At 45.0% G+C, this 25,468-nt stretch overlaps 1 protein-coding gene and 1 long non-coding RNA gene across 7 annotated transcripts in view; one reads left to right on the forward strand and one right to left on the reverse strand.

The window, feature by feature from the left end:
* Window positions 1-25,468, reverse strand: part of LOC135245296 (echinoderm microtubule-associated protein-like 6) — a 123,267-nt gene that overhangs the window by 85,624 nt on the left and 12,175 nt on the right. The window lies entirely within an intron of this gene.
* Window positions 7,853-25,468, forward strand: part of LOC135245303 (uncharacterized) — a 34,488-nt gene continuing 16,872 nt past the window's right edge. Inside the window, exon 1 of the long non-coding RNA XR_010327191.1 lies at window positions 7,853-8,267. This is a non-coding gene — a long non-coding RNA (uncharacterized LOC135245303). The remainder of the gene's footprint in view (window positions 8,268-25,468) is intronic.

Raw genomic sequence — 25,468 nt, forward strand, 5'->3', positions numbered from 1 at the left:
ATGATGGCTCAGCGCGGCTGTCACAGAGCAGCCAGGCTTACTGCCTGCAGTCACAGAGCCGCAATGGGGCCTGCTTACTGCCTGCACTCACAGAGCCCTAATGGGGCCTGCTTACTTCCTGCAATCACAGAGCCGTAATGGGGCCTGCTCACTGCCTGCAATCACAGAGCCGCAATGGGGCCTGCTTACTGCCTGCAATCACAGAGCCGCAATGGGGCCTACTTACTGCCTGCAATCACAGAGCCCTAATGGGGCCTGCTTACTTCCTGCAATCACAGAGCCGCAATGGGGCCTGCTTACTGCCTGCAATCACAGAGCCGCAATGGGGCCTGCTTACTGCCTGCAATCACAGAGCCCCAATGGGGCCTGCTTACTTCCTGCAATCACAGAGCCGCAATGGGGCCTGCTTACTGCATGCAGTCACGGAGCCGTAATGGGGCCTGCTTACTTCCTGCAATCACAGAGCCGCAATGGGGCCTGCTTACTGCCTGCAATCACAGAGCCGCAATGGGGCCTGCTTACTGCCTGCAGTCACGGAGCCGTAATGGGGCCTGCTTACTGCCTGCAGTCACAGAGCCGTAATGGGGCCTGCTCACTGCCTGCAATCACAGAGCCGTAATGGGGCCTGCTCACTGCCTGCAATCACAGAGCCGCAATGGGGCCTGCTTACTGCCTGCAATCACAGAGCCGCAATGGGGCCTACTTACTGCCTGCAATCACAGAGCCCTAATGGGGCCTGCTTACTTTCTGCAATCACAGAGCCGCAATGGGGCCTGCTTACTGCCTGCAATCACAGAGCCGCAATGGGGCCTACTTACTGCCTGCAATCACAGAGCCCTAATGGGGCCTGCTTACTTCCTGCAATCACAGAGCCGCAATGGGGCCTGCTTATTGCATGCAGTCACGGAGCCGTAATGGGGCCTGCTTACTTCCTGCAATCACAGAGCCACAATGGGGCCTGCTTACTGCCTGCAATCACAGAGCCGCAATGGGGCCTGCTTACTGCCTGCACTCACAGAGCCCCAATGGGGCCTGCTTACTTCCTGCAATCACAGAGCTGCAATGGGGCCTGCTTACTGCCTGCAATCACAGAGCCGCAATGGGGCCTGCCAGAGACACAGCAGGAGCCGCTGGAGACCAGAGGAGGCCAGGCACACGAGCTGCGAGGGATCCCTCCTCTTCAGGGTGCCAGGAGGGGGTCGGGTTGTCAGGGAATTCCCTTATTTTCCGCCCCCTTAATGACAGGGACCACGGCTACCCTGACAGGCTGCAACCATCAAACTGATTTTATCCTTTTTTTTTTAGCTGTGTCATAGCTAGGGTTGCCAGATGGCTGGTTTTGGACTGGAATGTCCGGTTGGCAAATTATTTGTGCAGGTTTTCTAATTATGTGTACAGCCCTCCCCTCCAGGCAGAAAGCCCAAACTTCGCCTATGTGTGTGGGTGGTGTCCGGTTTTCATAAAATCATAAATCTGGAAACCTGGTCAAACCGGGGACTCCCAGAGCTTCTCTGTCAAAAATCCCTCGCCAGAATGTGACATAGGTGGAATAGAGCTGGGAATGAAGGGATGGACAGAGGGAGGGATGGAGAGGGAACAGACCGGGGGATGGCGAGGGAAAGAGAGGCAGTAAATCTGCTAATTAATGATTGCTAACCAGCTAACAAACATTTTTTAAAAACCTCTCAATCAGCTGTCACATTCCAAACAATGGAAACTCCCTCACCTCTGCAGTACTTTAAATTTGTCTGGGAACGACAACCAATTAGCAGTCAGCAAAACTACCGCTGTTCAGCATGGAACCCCCCTCCCCCCAAACCACCATTACAACTGATAAGCTCGCTAGAGGAAGGGCAATCAGGTTCACGGAGGGCTGAGGACACTCAGCCAATCAAAACGGACCGGAGATCAGAGAGGGGAGCGACGCTAGATTGGATCAAAGCGAGGGGTACTTATTGGATGAAATTGTCGGGTCAAGCCGGCTGACCTTGGGTACGGAGAGGTTTTAGGAACGTAACGTCAGCAGCCGACGGCGGAAGCCATTTCATTTCGGTAACGTGTGGCTGCCCCAAGGCTCAAAGAAAAATACGCCAGCCTCGATAAAGGATAAGGCCCGTTATTAATACGCGGCTTAGATAGACAATAGCCTTATCCGAGCTGCAGTACACGGGGAAGGGCCTGCCTAAGCCGGCTCCGGTCTGGACAGTGATCTGAAGCGAGTAACGCTTCCAGCCTCATTAATCTCACGAGATTCAGGATCCTTTCCCCAGCCCGCGCAGCGTCAGGCTTCCATTCAGGTGCATTTCCCCCGAAGAAGAAAGGTGTCAAACGATGAGATTCAACCAGTGCGAAAGGAGAACCTCGAGGGTGTATAATTTCCCACACATTTATATCCACGGCAAGGCTGCTGGAGTACGCTTCAGTCTCACAGACACGCTACGCACGCGGCAGGATGGATCAGTTCACCGGGATCTCCTGCACAGGCCCAGTGCATGTACAGTGCGGCGATTCGCAAAGGGCACAACTCCATACCTCGATGCCAGACTTCCCTTCCCACACATCCGTACGGGCAAAGGGGACCACACACAATGTCACATTGCTGCCGTTTAGCAGATGCTCTTATCCAGAGCGATTGGCACAACTTTTAGAATTTCTTTTGGGCATGGTATCCATATTTATACAGCTGGATATATACTGAAGCGATTCAGGTTAAGTACCCTTGCTCAAAGTTACAACAGTAGTGTCCTCGCTGGGAGTCAAGCCTGCAAACTTTCAGTTACAAGTCCAGTTCCCTAACCATTGCACTGCACTGCCGCCAGTATCATGAAAAAATGCGCTGAGAACTTGTGGAGTAATTTCTTTCACTGACCTTTCTGTGGGAACAACAACACGCAATGCATAAACACAACAGTATTATATTCCCATAGGCAAACTGCATTAGGTTCTGTCTTTGGCACACTGCACAGACGAGGCACAGCCAACAGGAGCATGTCAACAGAGCAGAGTCGAAACGAGCTCATCTGAATTCACGCAAGGTCACCCGTCTGGGCGTGAGCTCGTTAGTGCTAACCTCACGACTGCTAACTGCCAAACCCAGCCAGACACTTAAGCTCTCTGGGAATACTGGAGTGACGCAGCTCGTTCTGATCCACCAGGATCGCAGGATGTTCACATCAAACTCTCATTAAGATTACTGAGATATGCCCTGGAGGCAAGGAAAAGAACCTGATTTTTTTTAAAAACCTGCCAAGATGCCAGATCCTCAGAGTTCAGAGCAGCGCTGGGCTTCAGATGCATCCCGCACAGACCTGCAGACTGCATGAGGGCTGAAACAGGCCCTGTAAACCACGGCTGCATCGTATTTTACAAACCAAGGATCACGCAGAGACACACTGACACACGTACAAGCACGCACACACACGCACACGCGCACAAGCACGCACACAGACACACGCACAAGCACGCACACAGACACACTCACACACAGACACGCACACACAAGCACGCACACAGACACACACGCACACAGACAAACACGCACAAGCACGCACACAGACACACATGTGCAAGCACGCACACACACACACACACCCACACACATACACCTGGTGGAGTGGGTAGGATTTTAAATCTAGGATTTAGATTTTTACATTTACATTTATAAATGTAAGTCTTTTTAAAGGCCATATGGGCGGAAGCTGAATGCCCACTGTTAACAAGACGGATCCTTTAACAGAGATCCCAGCTGCAAACGTCTGAGAGTCGACCAGCTACAGCTGCTCTGCGTCACATGATCATGGATACAGATCCTGCCAATATTTTTCATCTGTATGTTGATTACTTAGGGTGTTTGCTCTTTCTTATGAGCTCTCTGAATTTGGCAGATTTCTTCTTGGAGGTTTTGTACATAAAACTTCCTAAACAGGTGGTAGACACAACACACCTGGACTTCATTTGTCTTGTGGAGCCGATGATACAGAGTACACCCAGCTGCTTGAGGTAGCACAGAAAACCATTAATACCCCTGTGCCAACTGAATAATCAAGTAAGCATTCATATGTTCAGTCCCAACACATGTTCTGTGAGTTCCCCGATGCTGTAAAAGAGGACCGCAATTGATCATTGCCGTGAAAACTGACATTTCCATCCTGTCACATCCTCCAGCATCTCCCAACATAGCACATTTGGTGTGGCCCAGCCAGAGCCGTTCCTAGACTTTCGGGGGCCCTAGGCCCCTGAATAATTTGTGGGCTCCTCCAAAACATTTGTACCTTCCAATTCTTCTGCTGTCAAAGGAAGGCAAGAAGATGGGGTCCTAGGCGAGAAGGCAGGGCCCTAGGCGAGAAGGTGGGGCCCTGGGCGATAAGCTGGGGCCCTGGGCGATAAGGTGGGGCCCTGGGCGATAAGACGGGGCCCTGGGTGAGAAGGTGGGGCCCTGGGCGCAGCGCCTGATCTGCCTAGTGGGTGGGACGGCTCTGGGCCTAGTGACAGCCCACATAGCTCACTCTGACACGGCCCGTATTCGGAAATGAATGATGGTCCACCGACGGCCCAGATCCAGTTTCCAGATCCAAACCATTTTTTGGGTCATTTTTTAAAAAAAATTTGTGGCCCAAGAAATGGTCCAGATCTGGCACCAGGATCTTCGGCCTCCCATGGACTGTCATTCACTTCCGTATGTGGGCCCAATGAAAGTGCACTATGTGGGCTGTTTGCTGGGCCAGACCAAACTTGCTATGTGGGTCTGTCTCTGCAGGAAGACAAAGGCAAGGCAGGCTTTAAAGCAGGACACTGGTCTTCAGGAAGACAAGGCTCAGCTTCCTCCCTCTCTGCAGCCTGGCATGTGCATTACCCTCTCATTTGCATATCATCTCCCAGATGCCTCGGTGCTGCCTGAGAGGACACGGTTTCCGCAATTCCCGCCATGTTTTGCTGGAGGCGATATGTAACCCTGTGACTGATTGAGAGGAGGCGGCAGGAACAAGGAGACGCGCGGTTTTGCTGACAAAAGGAACCGCCGAAACAAGCCTTTTTTAGCTAAATCCTCCGATTGTTTTGGAGCCCGGCTTCTCTGTGTCTTTTTCTCAAAGCACATCATTCACACGAACAGTCACGGCGGTAGGTGGCCTAGACTTTTTTGTCTTTTCAGCCAGCACATGCTCTTTATGGATGTACGATATAATTACACTGCTCACTCGGGTTTTAAGTGGAGCCAGTGAGTCATCATAAAAACCAACAAATATACAGTAGTTTTTTTGTAAAGTGGCAGAAGGGTTTCTTTCAGGAATGGCTTTACCTGAGAGTGGAATATTTCTCCTATCATAATTCTAGAATCATATTGTACATTCTAAGACCTTGATCTACACCAGGGGTTCTCAAACTCAGTCCTTGAGCCTGCCTGTGTATGCTGTGCACAGTTGCAAGTCCTTCAGTTATAACAACCTGTTTACGGTTAACTATTAATGTGGGTTCACTGTTCAGGGATAAGTCAAGAAAGTCTACAGTTTGTCAACAATACTGTAGTTATGTATGCCGTGAAGAATATAGATCCTGCATTCAGATCCAAGGACTTTTAGTCACTCAGATCAACACATTCTTTCATTTTCTATCATGTGCAATTTCTATAATATGGCAAATGATTAGAAAGAGGATTACATTTTTAATAGATTCAATTATGGACTGACAGGTGAAATCAGGTCCCCTGGAGTCCCCTGGATCTGAATCACAGCGAGGGGTCTTTTTGTTTCCTCCCACAGTCCAAAGACATGCAGGTTATGCCAACTGGAGGGTCCAAATTGAGTGTGTGAGTGAATGGTGTGTGTGCCCTGCAACGGACTGGAAAACTGTCCAGGGGGTAGTCCAGCTTCTTGCCCAGAGCATGCTGGGATGGGCTCTAGACCACCCCCTACCACCCCTGCCCCCTGTACCCCCTTCCCCACCTCTAGTGACCGCGACCAGGAATAAGCAGGTACATAGATATTGTACTGTATGGATGGATGAATGGATGCGAAATCGGTGGGGTCCTCACCGCTGGAAGTGTGGGTACCTGGGCAGTGACCGTATGTGGACAAAAGAACAGTTGAAATACAAAGCAAATGGCAATGAGCTGAACTGGTGCTGTGGTATTAAGTTTAGGCCGTGCCCTTTTTCAACACCCTTAAACTGATCGAGAGATTGACCGGCGAGCAGGGGGGGGGGGGCCCATGACTGAATGCCAGAACCCCTCGTCTTCACCTTTCTGACGACAAAACAAAAACGCCGCCAGAACTGCGTCTGACCTTTAAAAGCACAATTCGCTTTTTTTAAGGCACACAAGGAAGCTCATAAATAAATGCAACCGTTCATGACCCCGCTTTAGAGTTTTGACAATGCTCCGCCAAAACTTTTTTTTAAATGTTAATGAGATGTATCCACTGAACCAGTTCAAGAATCCATAAATAATTCGCTGAGAGTCTGGACCATTGCGAATGATGAGGTGTCACTACTGGCAAGCCACAGAATCTGGGACTCAAAACTGCGTAGCCTACAGTTTAAACAATCAAGCAATGACCGTTAAATATTTAAATGATTTAATACCTACTCAGGCATGATACTAAAAATGTAGCAAAATTCAGGTCCACGTGCTGGCTTTATCGTACATCAGTCACAGAATCGACATCGATTTGACTCCAGCACAAAAACTGCAAAATGGGAGCTCAAAATGCATTAGTGAAGTAGGCTCTGTGGTAAATGCAGCGTTAAAACGCACGAACGGTGTCGTTTCATTTTGACGATTTAGCGGCCGAACGTTGATTCCTGTTCCGCATCGACCACCACCACCACCACCACCAAGCAAAGCCGCGCATTCCTACCTACATCCCTGAAAAACCTGCGCTCCTGAAAACGGTTTCCTTGACAACGGCATGAAAGCATGCCTTTGCTCCGAGGCGGGAAGGCGTTTTCGGAGCCCCCCCCCCCGCGCGGATCCCCCGGACCGGCGAGGTCAGATCCCCGGAGGGCCGCTGCACCGTGACTCATTCGGCACAGCGTTCTAATTACGGCACCGCCGCCGTCGAGGAGGAGGAGGAGGAGGAGCGGCTCGCTCCAGACACGTCCTCCGCGTTTCTCTCTTTGTAACCGGCCGAACCTAAGGACCTGACTCTCTATAGGCACCTCTGTGCCTCGAGAGGAAATAACACCTGTCGCTGCGCATCCTACGCTGTACACCATATGTCCTCGTCTGCACTGTCTCTCTGACCTGTACATTCTACACTATACAACTGTGGTATCCTAAAAAGAGTTTATTGTAAATCCTACTCCACACTGCATATTCTGAACATAGTAGTTTGTGTATCATGGTAAAATACATGGATAATTCTTGCTCAACAGCAATACCATGTGACAATATTCTGTTTTAATACAGGAATGGATTCTACAATCAACCCGTTTATGGATTATGATGGTGCCATCTTTGGTCACAGGCTGAAAACGCTCACATTAGTCTGCAGCCTTAGCAGAAACCGGTAGAGAAGACATAAGGATCTCTGCCTCTAGTCAGATAATTCGGTTTGTTTTTCTGCCTAGTGGCCTTTTGGTGAAAAATTGAGTCATAAAAAGAACAGAAATTTGCTCAGCAACACGGTTGCCAAGCAGGGTTGGGGTGGTTGGGCTGGTCTCACCCAAGATGAGTAAAACAACAAGCTCTTATTTCAAGATTACATTTTAAAGCTAATCAGACCCTTGCTCCTCTTTGCCAGAAATTGTGACAATACAAACACCCCAGCTGACCAATTTAAACATAAACACACTCTCAGCAAACAACCCAAAGCTCATGCCAGTTTTGCTTTATTTATGCTTTATACCTGCATTTGCACTGTAACAAATGGCCACCTTTTCCCACTTCCAAGACAAGTGCAAATCAAGCAATATTACAGCAGTGGAACAAAATTTTTTCTAAATCTAAAGTACTTCATATTCATGGCAGAACTCTCTGGAAATGAAAGAATGACCCATTGTCACCAAGAATTCCTAGCTGGTGAGACACAGCACAATGGACTGCCAAAAGATTTTATTTTATTTTCTTCCCTCCTTCGGTCAGCCTAAACAGGAGAAGGAAAACGGTCAACGCTTAGAAATGCAAAGAATGAGGATGGGTTATATCCCGTTGCCGTCACAGACAACTCTGATCTCGCTACCATCTCACTACCGTCTCACAACGTCTTTCATTTCCCCCACGGTCCGCCTCCTGATGTAGCCATTTTGCCATGTTAGAAATTCGCAGGATTCGGGTAAGTTGCAACTCACGACACGCCAAGACACAGATTCGCCGGAGTGCACTGTCGGTGGGGAGAAAATAACAAAAACAAAATGCCTTGCGGGGATGTTGAATGTGGGGATTTAAAATACGGATGCTTAGGCTACTATTGGCGTTTACCAGTTTTCTGGCGCCGCCATGTTGTAGCCTACGGTGGACATGGGAAAACGCGTCGACCCGTCTGTAAATTCCAGCTAGGCCCCGAATCCAGTTTTCAGCGTCTTGCCAGTTAGGTTCTTCTTTTTCATTTGTGAAAGTTTGTTTTCGCGTCTAATGTTTTAGCTTTACGAGCCGAACGACAATCTTAAGTACGAATGAAAAGCGACAACACATGGTAATGCAGCGACTGTTGCGTTGCATGCATTTTCGCTTTGTTTCGTTAATAGTTTTTGTATGCATCGTTAGATATGTACAGTGCACCCGCTAAGACATGGCTGAGCCACATTCAAAGCGAGCAAGGTGTTTTGTCTCTTCTGAAATAAAACGAGAATCAAAACAAAGCATTCTACTATGGATGTACTTTTAATGAAACCTTGAAATACCAACTCCCCTGGAGGCAGGAGATACATAAAATAAAAACTGGCCATGTGTACGAGACGCCATAACCGACTGCTTAATGACTGCCTGTCTTGCATAATCATGTGTCACTGATAGACTTCGTAAATTAAACTGGCGTATCAGTTAACATAGATTTACATTTTCCAACTCCAAGTTCACACTGTGCGTATTAATGCTTCTGATTCTTGTTCTTTAAAGTGCAAATCCTCCTAAGAACTGGCAATTCACTTTTAGTTCTGTCCCGAGAACTGTATATTCTACTACGCTAAAGCCTACACTATAAAGGACAATCAATTAAAATAAAATAAATTATATATTTTTAAAAAAACATTTTAACTGCAGTTTTTTTCTGCTGGGTCTCAGGAGAATATCATAATATATGCAACTGATTCTAATTAATCAGATATGATCAAGATACAGACAAACTGATCTGGGTTAGACTTATCTCTATGGTTCTTCAGTGCTCAAAGAGCTGAATGCATTGCTTGAGGTCTGTGTACACGCCTAAGGTTGTTTCTTTTGTTTTGTCCATACTCAGCCTTTAAATTTGAGGCAGCTCCCTCAGATAGGCTCGATTTGCTAAGTTCAATTAATTTTTACCGGCTCTGAAACATGTATTTGAACATCCCATGAATTTTAATTAAGTTGAACACTAATACATATCAGCATTGCTAATTGGTACTCCAAAGGGCAAAAAAGACAAGACAGAAAATGCTTGTAGAGTTCCTATTCCTGCGCCATCTGTAGCTTTTACCATGTCAATCCTTATAACTGTCATCTGCATATTGGCCGCCTATACCTATGTGGGGAGTGGTGCCATTGTTGGGGGGGGGGGGGGCAGGGCCCATGGGCCCTGACTGACTGGGACCCTCAGAAATTGTGTTGTAAATGTGCAGGGCTGGTGTGGCCTGGGGTGTTTGGGCCCAAATTCCCTGACGATGCCCCTGCACATGGTAGATCCTCTCTGGAATGATAAGAAGCATTTTCTGCCATGCACCCGGGGGTGCAAGCAGTACCCTAGTCCAGGTTTTCATCAGGTTTTGATCCAGGGAAACCCACCCTGGCTCAAAGGCATTCAGGGAACCCCATAAGAAGATGACTTAAAAAAAAAAAATAATAATAATAATAACTGCAATGGGAAGGGGTGGGGGGTGGTGTCAGGTAAGCATTGTGTTTGCGGACCTGTGGAAGGGATATTGCGATTGCAGACCTGGGGGTCGGTTGAACACCCAGGCTCTTGATTGATTGATGTGTGGTTGAAAGCAGACCTGGGTCAAATATGTATTGGAACTGTTATAAACTCGAAGGTTTAAAAAACGCCTACAGATTTCTGAGAACGTTCTGTGAAAAATGTTACCAACCAAAATGTACAGCAATATGAAGCAAGTATGGGTTACACTTTTTTTCATAAGACTTGTAGAACTCCTTCAGTAGTACTACATAGCCCCTTTAACAGTACATAATTCATTATAGCTTATGTCCATAGCCGCAGCTGTTCGTACGGCATGTTATGTCACTGCTGACTCACTAACACATTTGGACAATTCAAGACCCAGTTTGTTCTGACGAGTTTCTGCAGTAGGGGGATCTCTTGATTTACATTTCAAATGGACAAGCAACATTTGGGGACTCTCCCCCTAGAGCTTCAGCCATGTTTCACACAACTTGGATTATGGACACTGACAGCGCTCTCTACTCTATTATTCATGCCGAAAATGTGTCCCAGTGACATGGTTTATTGCAGCGCTGTACTCCGAGCCAAGGTCAGTCATTCCAAGGAGCTGCAGTTGCAGCCATCTGCTCAGACCGAACCAACAGCTGCTCTGTAGATTTGATTGATCTACTGCCTATCGATTACAGTGTCACTTAGCAGTTATTTTTATGAAATGTTATCCATTATACTTGCCATCAAAGGCTACTAAATCTAGTTTTTGCTTGACTCCTTCCTGCCTCCCCCCCCCCCCCCCAAAAAAAAGCAGTCTGTGTAACAAAACACACTTTTCTTCACATACAAAAGAACATGAAAGGGTAGGAAAAACTGAATGCAGAAGTGCTAAACTTTAAGCTTTTAAGAAAACTTTAAGTGTGATGTACTTATATATAATTTATACATTTTTGTGCATGCTCTAGCTCATGTTTATATTTTATTTTATACAGGCTTTTTTGCTCATCTTTATCAAGGGTGATAATAATATTTGAAGCCAGTTGAGAATGTTTTGGTCATTTCTGCCATTCTGAGTGCCATTCATCAGCAGATGTAAATTTTTATCAGTCAGGCAATGAATGCAGTTCACATTTTGGCCAGTGCAGAAGTTCTGATTATTGTAAGGCGTTCCTATAATAGCAAACTGTTCCTATAATAGCTTTATGCACTAAATAAGCCCAGGCAAGAACTCACTGCCTTTTACACTTGCTTTTGTGTGCATACCAACCAAATATATTTTTCATACAATCCCGATTGAATGATGTCAGATCCAAAACAGTTCTGTTAACAGCTCAGGCAGACCTTGCTGATAAAGAGCTTGGCCGGTAGGAAAGTCAGCCTCCGCAGTGCCCTCCCAGGACCCGAGCTGGGAAGCACTGATTTAGAACGGGTCGCACATACATTAATTACTTCTTGGTTTTCCTGGTATTAATTCCTCTCGCTGGGCCGGTGAGTCATGCTCGTTCTGCCTCTGCCAGCGGAGATGTGAGAAACGCGTCTCCGTAAATTAATTTTTTGGCCCGGTATTCCGCAGCGTTGCCGAGGAGAGCACAGAGCGCGGGTCTCCCAGTTGAGTGAAATTCGGTTCCCGCTCTCGTGACGGTCACCTTTTTTTTTTTTTTTACCTGTGCGGTGAAATTACCTCATCTCTAGAGAGCAGTGGAGGTGAGGGAGGGGGTGATAAATTGAATCACCCCACACTCAGATTTTTCACTTGGCAGCTGGTGCACCAAATCAGTGATGATTTTCCCTTGCATCAACGAGTTTCCCATTTATTTCCTTCCCTTTTTATCTCCAAATGCATGCAGACTAATTACTCTGCATGTTCACAGTTCAACGGATCAGCTAAAAATAGCCTGAACTGTTTATGCCTGAATATTTGGGTGATGGTTTACCATTTGGGTGACGGTTAAGTTGAAAGTTTCCATTTGCGTACTGGTGGACACTTCAGTCAACTGGAATGTGCAATTAAATGCAGAAGATATCACAAGAACTTTTAGGCTTTTATTGTCAACATTTAGAAATAGTTCATGTGATTAAAGTGAACATTTTCAGCTTTTATTTAAGGGTAATATCTACATGGTGAAAACAAAATGTAGAAGAATACCCGTTAATAAGAGCTGAGACTGTGCAGTTTTGCCACATCTGTACCACATGCGTTGGCCTATATAATGTCTGTTTTATTTCCTTCTCTTCTAAAGCTTACATGAAGAGGAACTGCTAGCATGATTCTACAACGGATTAATCTGTCAATTGATTAATTTTCTAGGCCTAGCACTGCTCATATATAGCCTTGTTGTATGTGCTCAGTCCTAAGTCGCTCTGTCTGCTGAATGTACCATCAGGTGCCAGCAGTAAGGTTGTTTTAACCTTGCGAGGTTCCCCTGGCGGTGTTGAGGTACGCGACTACGCGGCAGTTTATATCCAGGCTGGCGGAGTATGATGTGTCTTGTCAACACACTTATCTGCAGACAGAAACAAATAAACAAGGGAATTAGCATTCGTCTCACGGCAGTGACGACGCAGCGGAATGGAATAAATCGAATGAAAAATGAGACCGCGTTCCCATTTGCCTGCAGTCTTGGGTAGCATCAACAATAATCAATTATGTCTGTTCTGTTCAGATATCAAACAAGGGACGGATATATTTAGCTTCATTTTAGAGCCGGGTTTTTTCCCAGTCCAGTTCGTAGCACTGATGCATTTCAGTGGCTCAAACTGAGGTATTTCAAAATGGCTCCAACTTGAGTTTTAAGCCATATTGTTAGTGCCCTGTTAGTATGCTGATTAGAGATATTTATCATCTTTGTCCATTGAGACTTCACACATAGGCGTACATTTTACTTCTTAGACATTTATCCTGAGTGACTTGCAATGTGTGCTAATGAAGAAAAGGCCTAGATTCGTAGTTCACCAATATCCCAAGTGGCGATTCATGAGAAGTGCGATGGCTGTGGCATAGAAGTCCGCCGTTAGGTAATCCTTTCTCACTATAACTTGTCTGTTGAGTTATTTTGGTAAGACGTTTGTTTACACGTACAGAGACAGGTGACAGCCTGTTACCCTCTGTCTATCCCCATATGACATGGAACATGCCTGAGGAAAGATGTAAGGCTGATTTTAATGGGGTTTTTTTTGCTGCTTTTGTCTGCTTTAGATTTAAGTATTTAATACTGTGGTGCTTCTGTGATTTTTGGCATCACTTTGAATAGCCAGAATTCTTTCCTATTCCTTTATTTTCCCAACAAAATATCCGGAAAGCAAGTGCATGCTGAAGTAAACCTGTTCAGTTCGCACAGTTCAGTGGAATGCTTAGCGCCCCGAAGCAGCTTTCATGTGTGTCCACGCCAACGAGGACAGGGTCTGTCTTGGGCTGCTTATAATTCACATCCACTCTCCGACATTCACGCTAATCAGTATTTCATTTCACATCGTTCTGGAGCTGAGTGAAGATATCTGTGTGTGTCTGTGTGTGTGTCTGTGTGTGTCTGTCTGTGTCTGTGTCTGTGTGTGTGTGTGTGTGTGTGTGCGTGCGTGCGAATATTAATTGTAAAGTGCATTTATAGAATCCCACTTTGCGAATGATCAATCTGCATTCAGTGCCCATGGTGGTTAGCACCAGCTGCTGCTGATACAGGCTGCATTGAAGGACAACACTTCAGCTGCACAAACAAAACCACTTCTAACCTTTCCAGTTCTTTATCTGAATCATCTTCTAATAATATACAGTGTCTTCAAAGTTTATTCAAACCCATCATAAAGATTAACAAAAAAACCCAAAAACAATAAATAATGAAAGGGACAGAGCTACGGTGTATTTTCCACTTCAATAAATGGTTCAGTGGTTCAACCAAAATAGCACTTTTGCTAAATTAAACATTGATTTCCTAAAAAAACAGAATCCGATATACTCACAGCCCTGTTTTCAGTTCTTTGTGTTTATTTTCTGCCTGGATAAATTACGTTTGACAGTGTTTTATGAGATGGTTCATCATAGTGGGGAGATCTGTGACCATTCCATACAGCATTTTTCAAGAGTCTCGAGTCTTTGTTTGTGGACTGTCTTCAATTTAAACAACAATTTTTCAACTGCATTTAGGTCCGTTGTCTTGTGGTTAGTTTAACCATTTCTTTGCTGATTTTGAGGTATGCTTGGGAATATTGTCATTCTGAAAGTTCTGTTTATGACCAAGTTTGATTTCTGGCAAAGGGGAACCAGGATTTTGGTCAAAATGTCTTTGTGTTTCATGACCACATCAGGCCAATGTCTGCAATCCAGCCACACAACATTAAAGATCCACCACCATATTGTACCACAGGTATGGCAGTCTTATCCACACAAGCGTCCTTTTTCTGACGTCAGACCCACTGCTGGTGTGCTTGGCTAAAAGGCCCAATTTTGGTGTCGGCTTACCATAACACCAAGTTCCAGATGCCTATTTTTGTCAATTTGCTGTTTGACTGGCCACCCTTCCAAGTTGCCCAACACCATGGCATCTGCTAACAGATTTTGAGACTTTGTGCCCCCAAGATGCCACTTATATCTGTGTATTTCCTGTGACCATGGCCCTTGAATTTTTCTTCGCCTCCCAAACCTCACTGCATGGGGCAAGATGCATCCTCCACCAGACAGGTTTCCTCTATTCCAATCATTTTAAACTTCTTACTTACTGACCCAATAGTGTAAAATGGTAACTTCAGTTTTTTTGTCTTTGTAATCATCTCATGACTTGTGAAGGTAAAACGCCCCTTGTCTTGTTCCTTCTGAGAGATGTTTGCCTATTTCCATGGTGATATATGACACATGGATTTTGCATGCGTGTTACCTCATTTTTGTACCCCAGTGAAACAGCAGGAAGCCACAATACAGTTCCCTAGACTGGTTTATTTTAATTGGAATGTAATTAAAATAATTATGAGGGTAAATATTTGAGAATAACCTTTTCATTTGTGTAATTATTTGCTCATCTTTATCAAGTGTGTTGGTAATTTTGGTGTGCATTGCAAATATATAACCAACGTGAATTTATATTGGTAAACGAATAAGGATTATGGGTGGGCTAATTTGAACTTCTGTTTTGCAGTATAATACGCCTATATTAAACATGTAGCACCATCAGTACAGCTTTCGTCATAAAATCAGAAGGGGCAGAAATGGAAAGCATGCAGTTACAATGCATCGAGTAGACTGGATCGTACACAGCACAGCTGACTGAATAGCCCTAAACCGGAATATTCAGAAATGTGACATAAAAATGACAAAAAGTGTTTCACATTCCCCCGCACTCGCCCTGTCTTCTCTATTCAAACGATTCTGGTTTCGGAGCTCCGCTGAGGTTCAAAGCGGCTTCGTTTCCACCTGAGGTGGAGACGGGGAAACTTCCGCTGTCAAAACAAACGTTTAGGCGCTGCGCGCGACGCCAGGAATCTCGCCGTAATTGCGGGAGACGTTTCGGCTCCCTGCACTTCGCTGCTCCCGGCACAAATAAATTTGAATAAACCGAGCGTGACACAGAAAACGTAAGACCTGCGTGAGAATTTGGCGCGTATTAACTGAGACCTCCTTTCCTCGTTTCTTTAAATAAACCTGTCTGATGGCACAGAGATAACGGCACGTAACCGTGTTGACTGCGCGCCGCTTTTCCCCATTAATTTTATGAGAATCCCACATGAGCATCATGACAAATACAATCAATTTAGGTTGGTTCCCAACCGTCAATACCGCATCGACCCAGAAGTCCAAGGTCACAGCAGGCTTCCGCTCAGTTCCAGTTTTAATGCTACAGTGCGCTATGCTCTCACGGACCCTGCCGAATAGCGATCTACGTGGCTTTCAGAAGCAGAAACATCCTGCTCTTCAACTGGAGGTATCATAATTTAAAATGGCCCTGCAGCCACAAACTTCAGTCCTGTAATCTCGTCCATTAATAATTTAGTGTGAATTCCTCTACACAATTGGCAGCCGGTTTGCTGAGGGCTACCACCATCTGCTCAGCAGAAAAAAATAAATAAATAATAAAGGATAGTAAAAATCCATACAACTCCTGTCTATTCTTAGCAGCTCTCAAACCGGAGCGAGCTAATAATAGCCGAGAGGGGCTCCGGAGAGCTGCCAGCTTCCCGGTAAAAATGCCATAACCCAATTCACAAATGTTCCAGAGCTTACTGTGGGGCCGAGAGACAGACAGAGAGAGAGAGAGAAACCACAATAAAACTCCTCTGTTCCATTCATATAAATTTAATTGACTCGTTAATTTGAGTGTTTCTTTTTTTTTTATTATTACTGTTTTCTCCAACCATTCACATCTACAGTTCCTGTATGAGCTGCTGCCTCTTGTGAATGCAGGCCTGTATAAGCGGCATGCTGATTTTACTACTTGTCATCTATGTGGTATTCCCACTTGAAATGAGAATCAAATGAAGGGACTGCATTGCTCTTCTTATGTATTGCCCCCCCCCCCCCTCCCCCTTCAGAGTCAGGGTGCAGGTGGCAGCCACAGGCCCCCATTAACATTTTCCATGCTGGAGCCACTTCAAAAAAAAGACCATTTCTGTCACAACCTGGCAGGGTTGGTCTTGTGATACTGTGAACCCTGGAAACCTCATAACCTGTTAAGAGATCTGCACAGGCCCATCTTCTGTTCCCTCACTCCCCTTTTTCTTGCCAAACAAATTATTCCTCTCGGACCCGGCCGTCAAACTGAATTCCCAGGGGGCCGCGGTGTGTGCAGGTATTTGTGGTTTTCGCTCAATCGGCTGCCAATTAGGGCCCCGAGAACTGCGTTTGTGGATTCTTTAGCCAGTCAATCACTTAAATGAGCCACTGGTGCTGGAAAAAAACCCCTGAAAACCAGCAGACACTGTGGCCCTCCTAGACTGGACTTTGACAGCTTTGCTCTGGAGCCACCTGATTTGATGGTTCATCACAGCCACTGTGATGCGTACAGACTGACGTGGCCCCGGGTCACATGATTAACCCTGTATAATGGGGTCTCCACCTGAGACGTCCGCTATAAAAGCACATCTGAGGGAAACGTGTTTTTTTCAGCGGATGTCACAGCTGTCCTCCCCCCACAGGTTTCAATGGCTAAACTGTTCATTTTTCAAAAATTCTGCCATTTAAAATGTTCGTTATACTCTCACAGAAACTCTTGAGTCCCTTAACAGCGACAGGCTCAATTTAATAATCCATAAATATTGAACTTCTCAAGTGAAGTGTAGTTTAGGAAGGAAACTCTCTGGAGTAGTGGGTAAATGGATGAGGCCAGACCACACTCGCTCACTTAGTGATTTCTGAGCCCATAAACATTCACAAGATGAGGTAGATTAAACTTCTTTATCTCTCCTTAACCTGGTATAATGATTCCGCATGATTATACGCATAAGTCACCACATGCAATAAATGACGGGTATTTCACATGGTTTGACGAGTTTGCCATTCAAATGTGTTAAAACTGTGTTTAATAGGAGCATGCCTGTGGTCATAGAATTCATTCCAGTAAAAAAAAAAAAAAATTCATAGCAGGTTAAAAAATATCCTTCCACTCTGTTCCTGGAGATCAACAGTCCTGTAGGTTTTCATGCCAAACCCTAAAAAGCGCACCTGATTTAACAGCTAGTGATCTCATTGAGCTGCTAATTAATAGAACCAGGTTTTCCAAATTAGGGTTGAAATGAAAACCTACGACCTACCGTCTACCGCAGACAGTAGACCTCCAGAAACAGGGTTGGGAACCACCACTTTAAATGACAGGAGGGATCTGGTAGAACGACTCTCGTCCCTTATTCCCCAACTAATATCAAATTAGGAGAATAAACGTAGAGCTCCAGGAATGGCTTCAGGCAGCCCTGCCTTAGAGTGTCCTGTTGTCTTTTAGGCTGAACTCAACTGCCATTTGCACGGAGAGCATAAGACAGAGGAGAAGGATCACCATTACACCTGGGGAGGCAGAAACACAGGGAGGCAGTAATGCCAAGTTATTGAATTGCTTGTTTGTAATCAGTTGTTTGTGTAGCTGTTCGAGACGCAGCAATAAATTCATGTCGCGAGCAATGTGTGCCCTGGAGGATGACAAATGTCAAACATGACGAATAGCGAGCTGGAAGCTGTAGAGTTATGGTGGTTACAGTGGCAGCAAAGTACTGTCCACATTCAGCCTTATGTTGAGCCCACACAATTTTCAGTACAGGAATTATAATTGAACAGCTACTTTACCAGTGTATAGATGTACTCTGTCAGAGATGTTTGTACACTGAGCATTGCACTGTGCAGGTAGAGCAAGAAATGTTAGAAAGAACAAAACGGCCTGAATTAAAATTGTCAGCACGTTAAAGAATGCGCAATAGCGTTTTTTGTAGTATTGTCCTATTGAAGCTATAGGCCATAATGGCATTTTACATGAGAAGTTACTGCCTGTTCCTTAAATGGTAGCACATTTTATCAGTTTAGCCTCCCTTATTTATTCACCAGTGAAAATTCTAAGTGAATAAATGAATGAGTGAATAAATAGTCTGCCCCATCTCGACATGTAGGCTAATCAACAGCTGTCGGTATCTATTATAACGGCACAAGCTTTTTGTTGTGTGGACACCTTGGTCGTTATTTTGCCGGCTTAATTCACGTGCATCTATGCCGCAATAAGATAAGGAGACAACTATGACGAGCTTCGCAAACTAACCACTTACCATAATTTATGAAAGAGGATTTCGGAAAAGTGTGTGTGCGTGTTTACGCCTGGGGAAAGCAAGTCTTGACTGTGAATAACCCCCGAAACCATTTATGTGCCCGTTGCAATTGTTTATAGAAGGAGATATCGATTTATATCGAAGATTATAAATTCGATAGAGATAATTTACTACTCTAAATATCCGTTAGTAATGTCCGGCTTTAAAACAGAATCAGAACATATGGGCTCGTACGTTACGCACTGCTAGGTATTTTGCTAAATAAAAAAACTTGCCTAGAACTGCAATCAAGCGCTATTCAAACAGCTCGGAAGTGTCTCCGCACGACACGTGCCTGCTTCAGGCAGATGTGAGTTTAGAGAGATGCTCGCGGTCCTCTTACTATTTTTTCTTTTTGAACGCTGTCCATGGTTCTGAAAAGTCACAGCCACAGCCGCAAGACGAGTTCTCAATACTGGAAGCAATATTTAAGTGTTCACGTGGCTTATTTGCATACCTACTTTCTGTAAATTCCCTGCAGTCAGACTAAATCCCACATAAGTGTTTCCCCATTCCGACTTAATGAAACAGACGGCAGAACGGCGCTGTAGCGCATTCCTTTCGCCCTTAAATTGTCCTTGCCTTGGTTCTGCGTGTGCATTCTGCATTTAAGTTTTTTTTAATTTATTTTTTGGACAGAATCATCAAGTCCAATGATTAACAAGATAATGAGTTACATGGGAATTAATGGCAAATTAAATGTGTCCACTATTCAAAACTTAGAGGACACAACCATAGAAAACATCACATTTTTGGTCTGCACCAGTCATATATCCATCCTGAATGACACTAAACTGCTCATTTGTTCTAATGAGGCAGCCTCAGCACCAGCATAAACATCCATCAAGTTCCCCCAGTTTGCTCAATTTCGTATTCTTATTCTTAATTTAACCTTCATTTAACCTGAAAATCCCATTCAGCTAGAGAATCTTTTTAATGTTACACAGTCCCAAGACAGATGCGTAAAGCTTGCCTGAAGATGTCAGTAGTTACGTCCATATAGCTAATGGTCAAAGCCCGTTCTCTTAATCGGCTAATCTGATTCATGCATCAACTGCCGTTTCTTCCCCCTCCCCCTCCCCCTCCCCTCCCGTGGAAGAGGTGTGACATCACAATGCCCTGTGGATCTGGGGCTGTGCAGCCAGGCTCAGGCTGTCTCAGCCTCCTCCTTCAAAGTGAAGGCCTTAGGCCTACACGGCCGCGGCGGATTTGCTGTGCCTCCCTCGAGCGACGGCAGGCCCCGCTCGGCTTCCACTGACATTCCCATTTTCCCGCCGAGCTCCTGGCGCTGTGCCGCCGCCGGAGAATTCCAGCGGCTTCTCTGAGCCGGGCCGCCCTGGCCCCTCGGGCCCGCCCTTTGTCCCGCCCCCTCTCCGCGGCGGTTTCTGTGGCGACACGGTGGGTTATTTTCCCCTTTGAAGTTCCTGGTGCTTTCCCGCCTTTGGCGGCACTGCGCATCCCATAATCCGGCAGGCGGTGATTTTCTCAAAACGATTTCCTCGAAGCCCCAACAGAACTGTGTTTATTTTTATTTTTTTTTAACATTTTGGGAATATTCTAACTGAAAACCCCATCTGAAGGAAAAACAAATGTGCAGTATTAACCCTTTGAAAGCTTCATGATAGCTCATGGTGGAAATTAGGTTTTAACTCTAGCCAAAGCAGACCTATTGTATGACACTGTAAATGATGTCATACACTGACTAGACCATGTGTACGGGTTCTCCATTGGGTGAATTCATTCATTCATTCATATTCTCCTATATTTGAAAGCTTCCAGAGACCTCAACCCAATTGATTTACCATGTTAGAATGATATGAGATTAAAATATTAAGATTTGGGTTTTTTTTTTCATCAGATAAATACGTAGGCAACGCAGTGGGACCTGTGGATGATTAAAGAATATCTGACCTTGAGGTGTGCTGGAGTTGACCAGAACGTTTAACTGCAGAAGGTAGCGTTACAAATGAGCACAATTATCTCGCTGAAGGTTTTATATGACCTCATGAATAACTGATGGCCGTGATTTGGAGCCAGCTCGGTGGGCTTGGAGGCACAGGACTCGGGAGTCAGATGGAGATCACAGGCCTGACTGAAGGTTCGCTAAAGCACAGGCCTGAGCGTGATGCTTTATGGCCTCGAACATGAAAATAAACAGCCAGAGAGATGTTCATTATTTTTCGTTCATTTTATGACTGCATCGCTGCATGCAAAGAGTGGATGGCTATGTCGTATGCACTATCAGTCCTGGCAATGTCTGACCAAATGTGGAGATATATTAAGAAATTAACAGTTTAAGTGGAAACATAATATTCAAGTCAGTGAGCATACAGATGATTTAGTTCTTAATGGCATTAATGAAAGTGTGATGTTGGAGCAACACCCCCTCCCTACAGTGGCTTCTACAGACCTTCCAAAAGGGGGGGGGGGGGCGTTGGTGTGTTAATTTAGTGTAGTCATTTCAGGCTTTAGTCCTGTGCTGTTTTTTGTTGTGTTTCAGTTACTCCGATGATTAATCAAGTCATTGATTGGCTAAAAGACCTGATTTGTGTGCTGACTGAAAGGAAACCACAGAAAGTTGTAGTGAGCTAATTTACACATGCCTACTCTCTCCTCCCATGTCTTTTATTGAAGGTCCTGCTGCCTCTACCCCCATTAAACTGTAGTCTATCCGGCCATTTGATTCTGCTTTGCCTGGAATTAAAACCTTAAATTCCACCACAAGATATCACAAAGCTTTCAAAGTGTTAATACTGCACATTCGTTCTTCCTTCAAATGGGCTTTTCAGTTAGAATATTCCCCAAATGTCTAAGAAAATAAAAACGTGCACTAGTGTTTGGGCATGGAGGAAATCCTAGTCTCTCTGGCCATTTGATTCGTCGTGGAAAGGCACACAAGCCCTCTGTGCATCCTCATTGGGCCTCGGCGAATGACCCCCGGTCTCGTGTTCAATCAGGCTAATTACACGCTGCGGGGAATACAATAAGTGCTGTGGGCTCTTCCTGTTTAGACCAGCATAAGAATGTAAACCTACAATTCAGGACCGTGCCCATAATCAACACCATCAGTCTCATCACAGAAGGGGAAGAGCTCGACTGCTAGCAGCGGCTGGTTCAAAAGGCAGATGAGAAACAGCATTTGGAGAGCGCACACACACACACACACACACACACACACACACACACTCGTATTTTACACATGCAAACACACATACTGTACACACACACACAAATTAAAATTTGAGAGCACCTAATTCCAAGCTAACCTTTCAAGTTGAGCAAAAGCTTCTGATCTAATTATTTGCGTCCCCGTTTTCCACCGTAGAGTGTGCTGATGTGTAGAAAATGACCTTATCCTCCATGAAGAAGAATAGGGAAAATTACATGAACCATAGAACACACAAATGAAGATATTCTGCAGGTCATTAAGCACAGCACAGGGCTGTGCCTATCTGTGTTAAATATACATATTTAACACTGATAGGTATATACTGCAATATGCTGTAAATATGGAAAATGAAATGAGAAATATATTTCATAGCAATGTATGTTTTTAAATATATTACAATATCTTACAGTGGCAACACTTTTGTATGTGGCCATATGTTGTTAATTGTGGCAATATGTTTCATGATCGTGGGAATATATTTCATGGAAATATATTGCAGTTCATGCATGTATACACAAACCTCGTAACATTGGCACAGCCTTCAAGCAGGCTATGGCTGAGTTGTTGGAGGTGGGGTGGTGGTGGGGAGGTGGGGGGCTGAGTTGTTGGAGGGTGGGGAGTGGGGGAGTTGGGAGGTGGGAGGTGGGGGGGCTGAGTTGTTGGAGGGTGTGGGGGGGGGGGCATTCTCAGCAGAGTGCTCATCAGTGTTGTTGGAGTCACACAGCGCTAACCACTGGTCCCTGATGCTGTCTCAGGAGATTAGAAAGCACTTCCCGCGACTCTGGGACATGCAACGCAATCAAAGTCTCTCTTAAGCCACCCATCTACTTCTTTTGTCAGCGGAGGTGGGCGGTTGCCAGCGCATTAAATAAAGCCCCATTTCCTGGCCCCAGCTCAATATATATTCCTCACTGTATGTGTGTGCACTTCTGTCCCAATAAAAAAAAGAGTTTTGGGAACAGCAGTCATTTCTTTTGCACTGTGTCAGTGAGAAATGTCACAGCTTCACTAAGTTAATTGAACTGAAACTCTACCAATTTGTGATTAGTTGTTAAATTCCAATTTAAATGCTGCCATTTCTGCGATGTGCACAGCTCCAGATGATTATATTAGTATAAATGATGTCAAATTTGTTGGATTAAATGACATCATTTTACATTTACTCTAAGCAGGCTCTCACTGGAATCCAACACTAATATCGCCCACTGTCCTTCCAAATGGTGCAATATTTATCTGTACATTACAAAATTTAAATTGCAACGTATGGCAGCCAGTATTATGCCTGGCCTGTAATATCTAACATTCAGTTTGTATGGCAGTGTCTACGGAAATAGAATATACTAAAAACATATTGAAATAAAATTTTTTATTAAAAATTGTTTTATTTAATATCAAGGTATATGGGCAAATATACACATTATTGCTTCTTTCAGATATTGTGATTTTTTTTGTTTGTTAAACTAAACTGCTTTGCAGTGTATTTATTTATCATCATAATTTCAAAAAAATGGTAATATTTTCTGTACATTGCAGGATGTTACGTTTCCGGGAGAGCAGTCCGATAGCCTCGGGTCTCGCCCAACGCCTTAACACTCCAGCGACCGAAGGTTCCGGAACGTTCTGTGCATCGCTCGCCGCTCTGCGGACGTGGCCGCGGCTTGCCCACGCTCAAGCACAAGCAATTATTTCTGTATAATGTGGTGCAGGAGGAGGCAGGCTGCTCCACATCCTCTTTCTGGCTGTGAAGTCATTTCTGCAACGCGGAGCAAAATCGTGTTTTCCCTTCAGAACTTTTACCAGCAACGTCTCTCGACTGAGCGGTTTTCAGAAATTGATTGAGGTGCTCAACACTCGGGCCACTGAGCCGACGACATGCACCTGTTCCACGTGTAAGCTTTCTTTTAATAACGAAAACCTGCACGAGTGTGTAAACCCGTACACTGAATCATAATTACACCCGACGCATAATAACTGAAGACATTAACCGCACCACAAAAGACGATCTAAACCCCTCTACACTAATCAATAAGTCTTTTAGATCGCTCGATTTGTCTCAAGGAAGCAGTTCTCCTCCAGATGTATGTTAGGCCAGCCAGGTCTTTATAAGGTCTCCATCTCTTGATGACTTGGGAAAGGTTTAAACATTAAACTTTGGAAGTAATCCAAAGCTTTGCTTCAAGAATGCTGTAATGTGTAGTTGTCAGTATGACAAATGACACATTGCAAAAACCCTCTGGAAGGCTTTGCTTATAAAAGTAAAAACATGCAATGGCAAAATGAATTCATGTCTGCCAAAAAAAAAAAAAAAAATTCTGGACAAAACAGAAAAGCACTTTTTACGAGGTATGCTTGTGAACCGTTACACAAATGTAGAAAGAAATACTATTTCATGTGACATGCCTCGCTACCCAATGCCCCCCTTCCCCCCCAGCACACACACACACACAATAATTAGACTCGGTGAAGCACAGCGCCTCGTTTTAAAAGGTCACCGTCTCATTGACAGTCGTCTGGTCCGTCAAATCATGGCCACTTAAGGGCACGGCCCCGTCGCTAATAGATCCGCAAGAGAGCGATTAACGTCCCCGTTCTCATCCCGCCATTAGAGGCGATTAAATGGGCAAGGGCAAAAATCAGTCAAATCTCAATTCAAACACACTGACACTTGTACCTCCGTCAGCTTCGCTCAGCTCAGCTCAGATAGACGTCTTCCTGCCTGTGCTTTTGTACTTACGGTTTTAAAACTACATTTCCCATGCTCACTTGGATGAGCTAATCCATCATATAAACCAAAGAGGAGCAGTAGTGGAGGGGGGCAGATTCATTATGAACCAATCAACAAGCAGCATGTTCTCTCCCAATATTATAAGACCAAAATACTTTGGCACAGTGGTTTCTGTGCATAGTGTTATTGCCACTATTGTTAGTGCCTCAATTTAAATATAAATAAAAAGATAATGCAAAATTACTGCTATAAACGCAGGGGCACCAATTGCGCATTTAAAAAAAAAAAGTTGCGTATTTAATTCTGCATTTGACGCCGTATATACTGCAGCTTTATTATTTTGTCATAAAGATAATGCCATGCCAAAGAAAACCATTTCCTAGAGCCAGCATGGAGTGAACCGGCACGAGGAAAACATCAAAAAGGATGAAAGAACGAGATCCTGCGAAGGCCTCCTGAAGCAGAAAGACATGAAGTCGTCATGAATATTTGCCTGCCGGGAATTCAAGCTGATAAGAAGCACAGCAGAGCCCCCCCTTCGACCCCCCCCCCCCCCACACACACACACACACACTAAGCCGCCTGGTACACCGAGCCTGATTTAGGTGAGGCGACTCGCTTCGCTCTTTATTTATCGATCGGTGGATTGGATTTATTTCTCGTTCAGAGCCTGAGAAGTGCCGTTAATTTTGACTGGAACGACGGCGGGGGTTAGAACGTCCGCTCGGCGTTTCTCCGTCGCCATCGGTCGGCGCGGACGATCCGCGTTCGCCGTCGCGCGCGCGTCGCCGATCA

This window comes from Anguilla rostrata, chromosome 18, assembly GCF_018555375.3.
Source record: "Anguilla rostrata isolate EN2019 chromosome 18, ASM1855537v3, whole genome shotgun sequence".
NCBI lineage: Eukaryota > Metazoa > Chordata > Actinopteri > Anguilliformes > Anguillidae > Anguilla > Anguilla rostrata.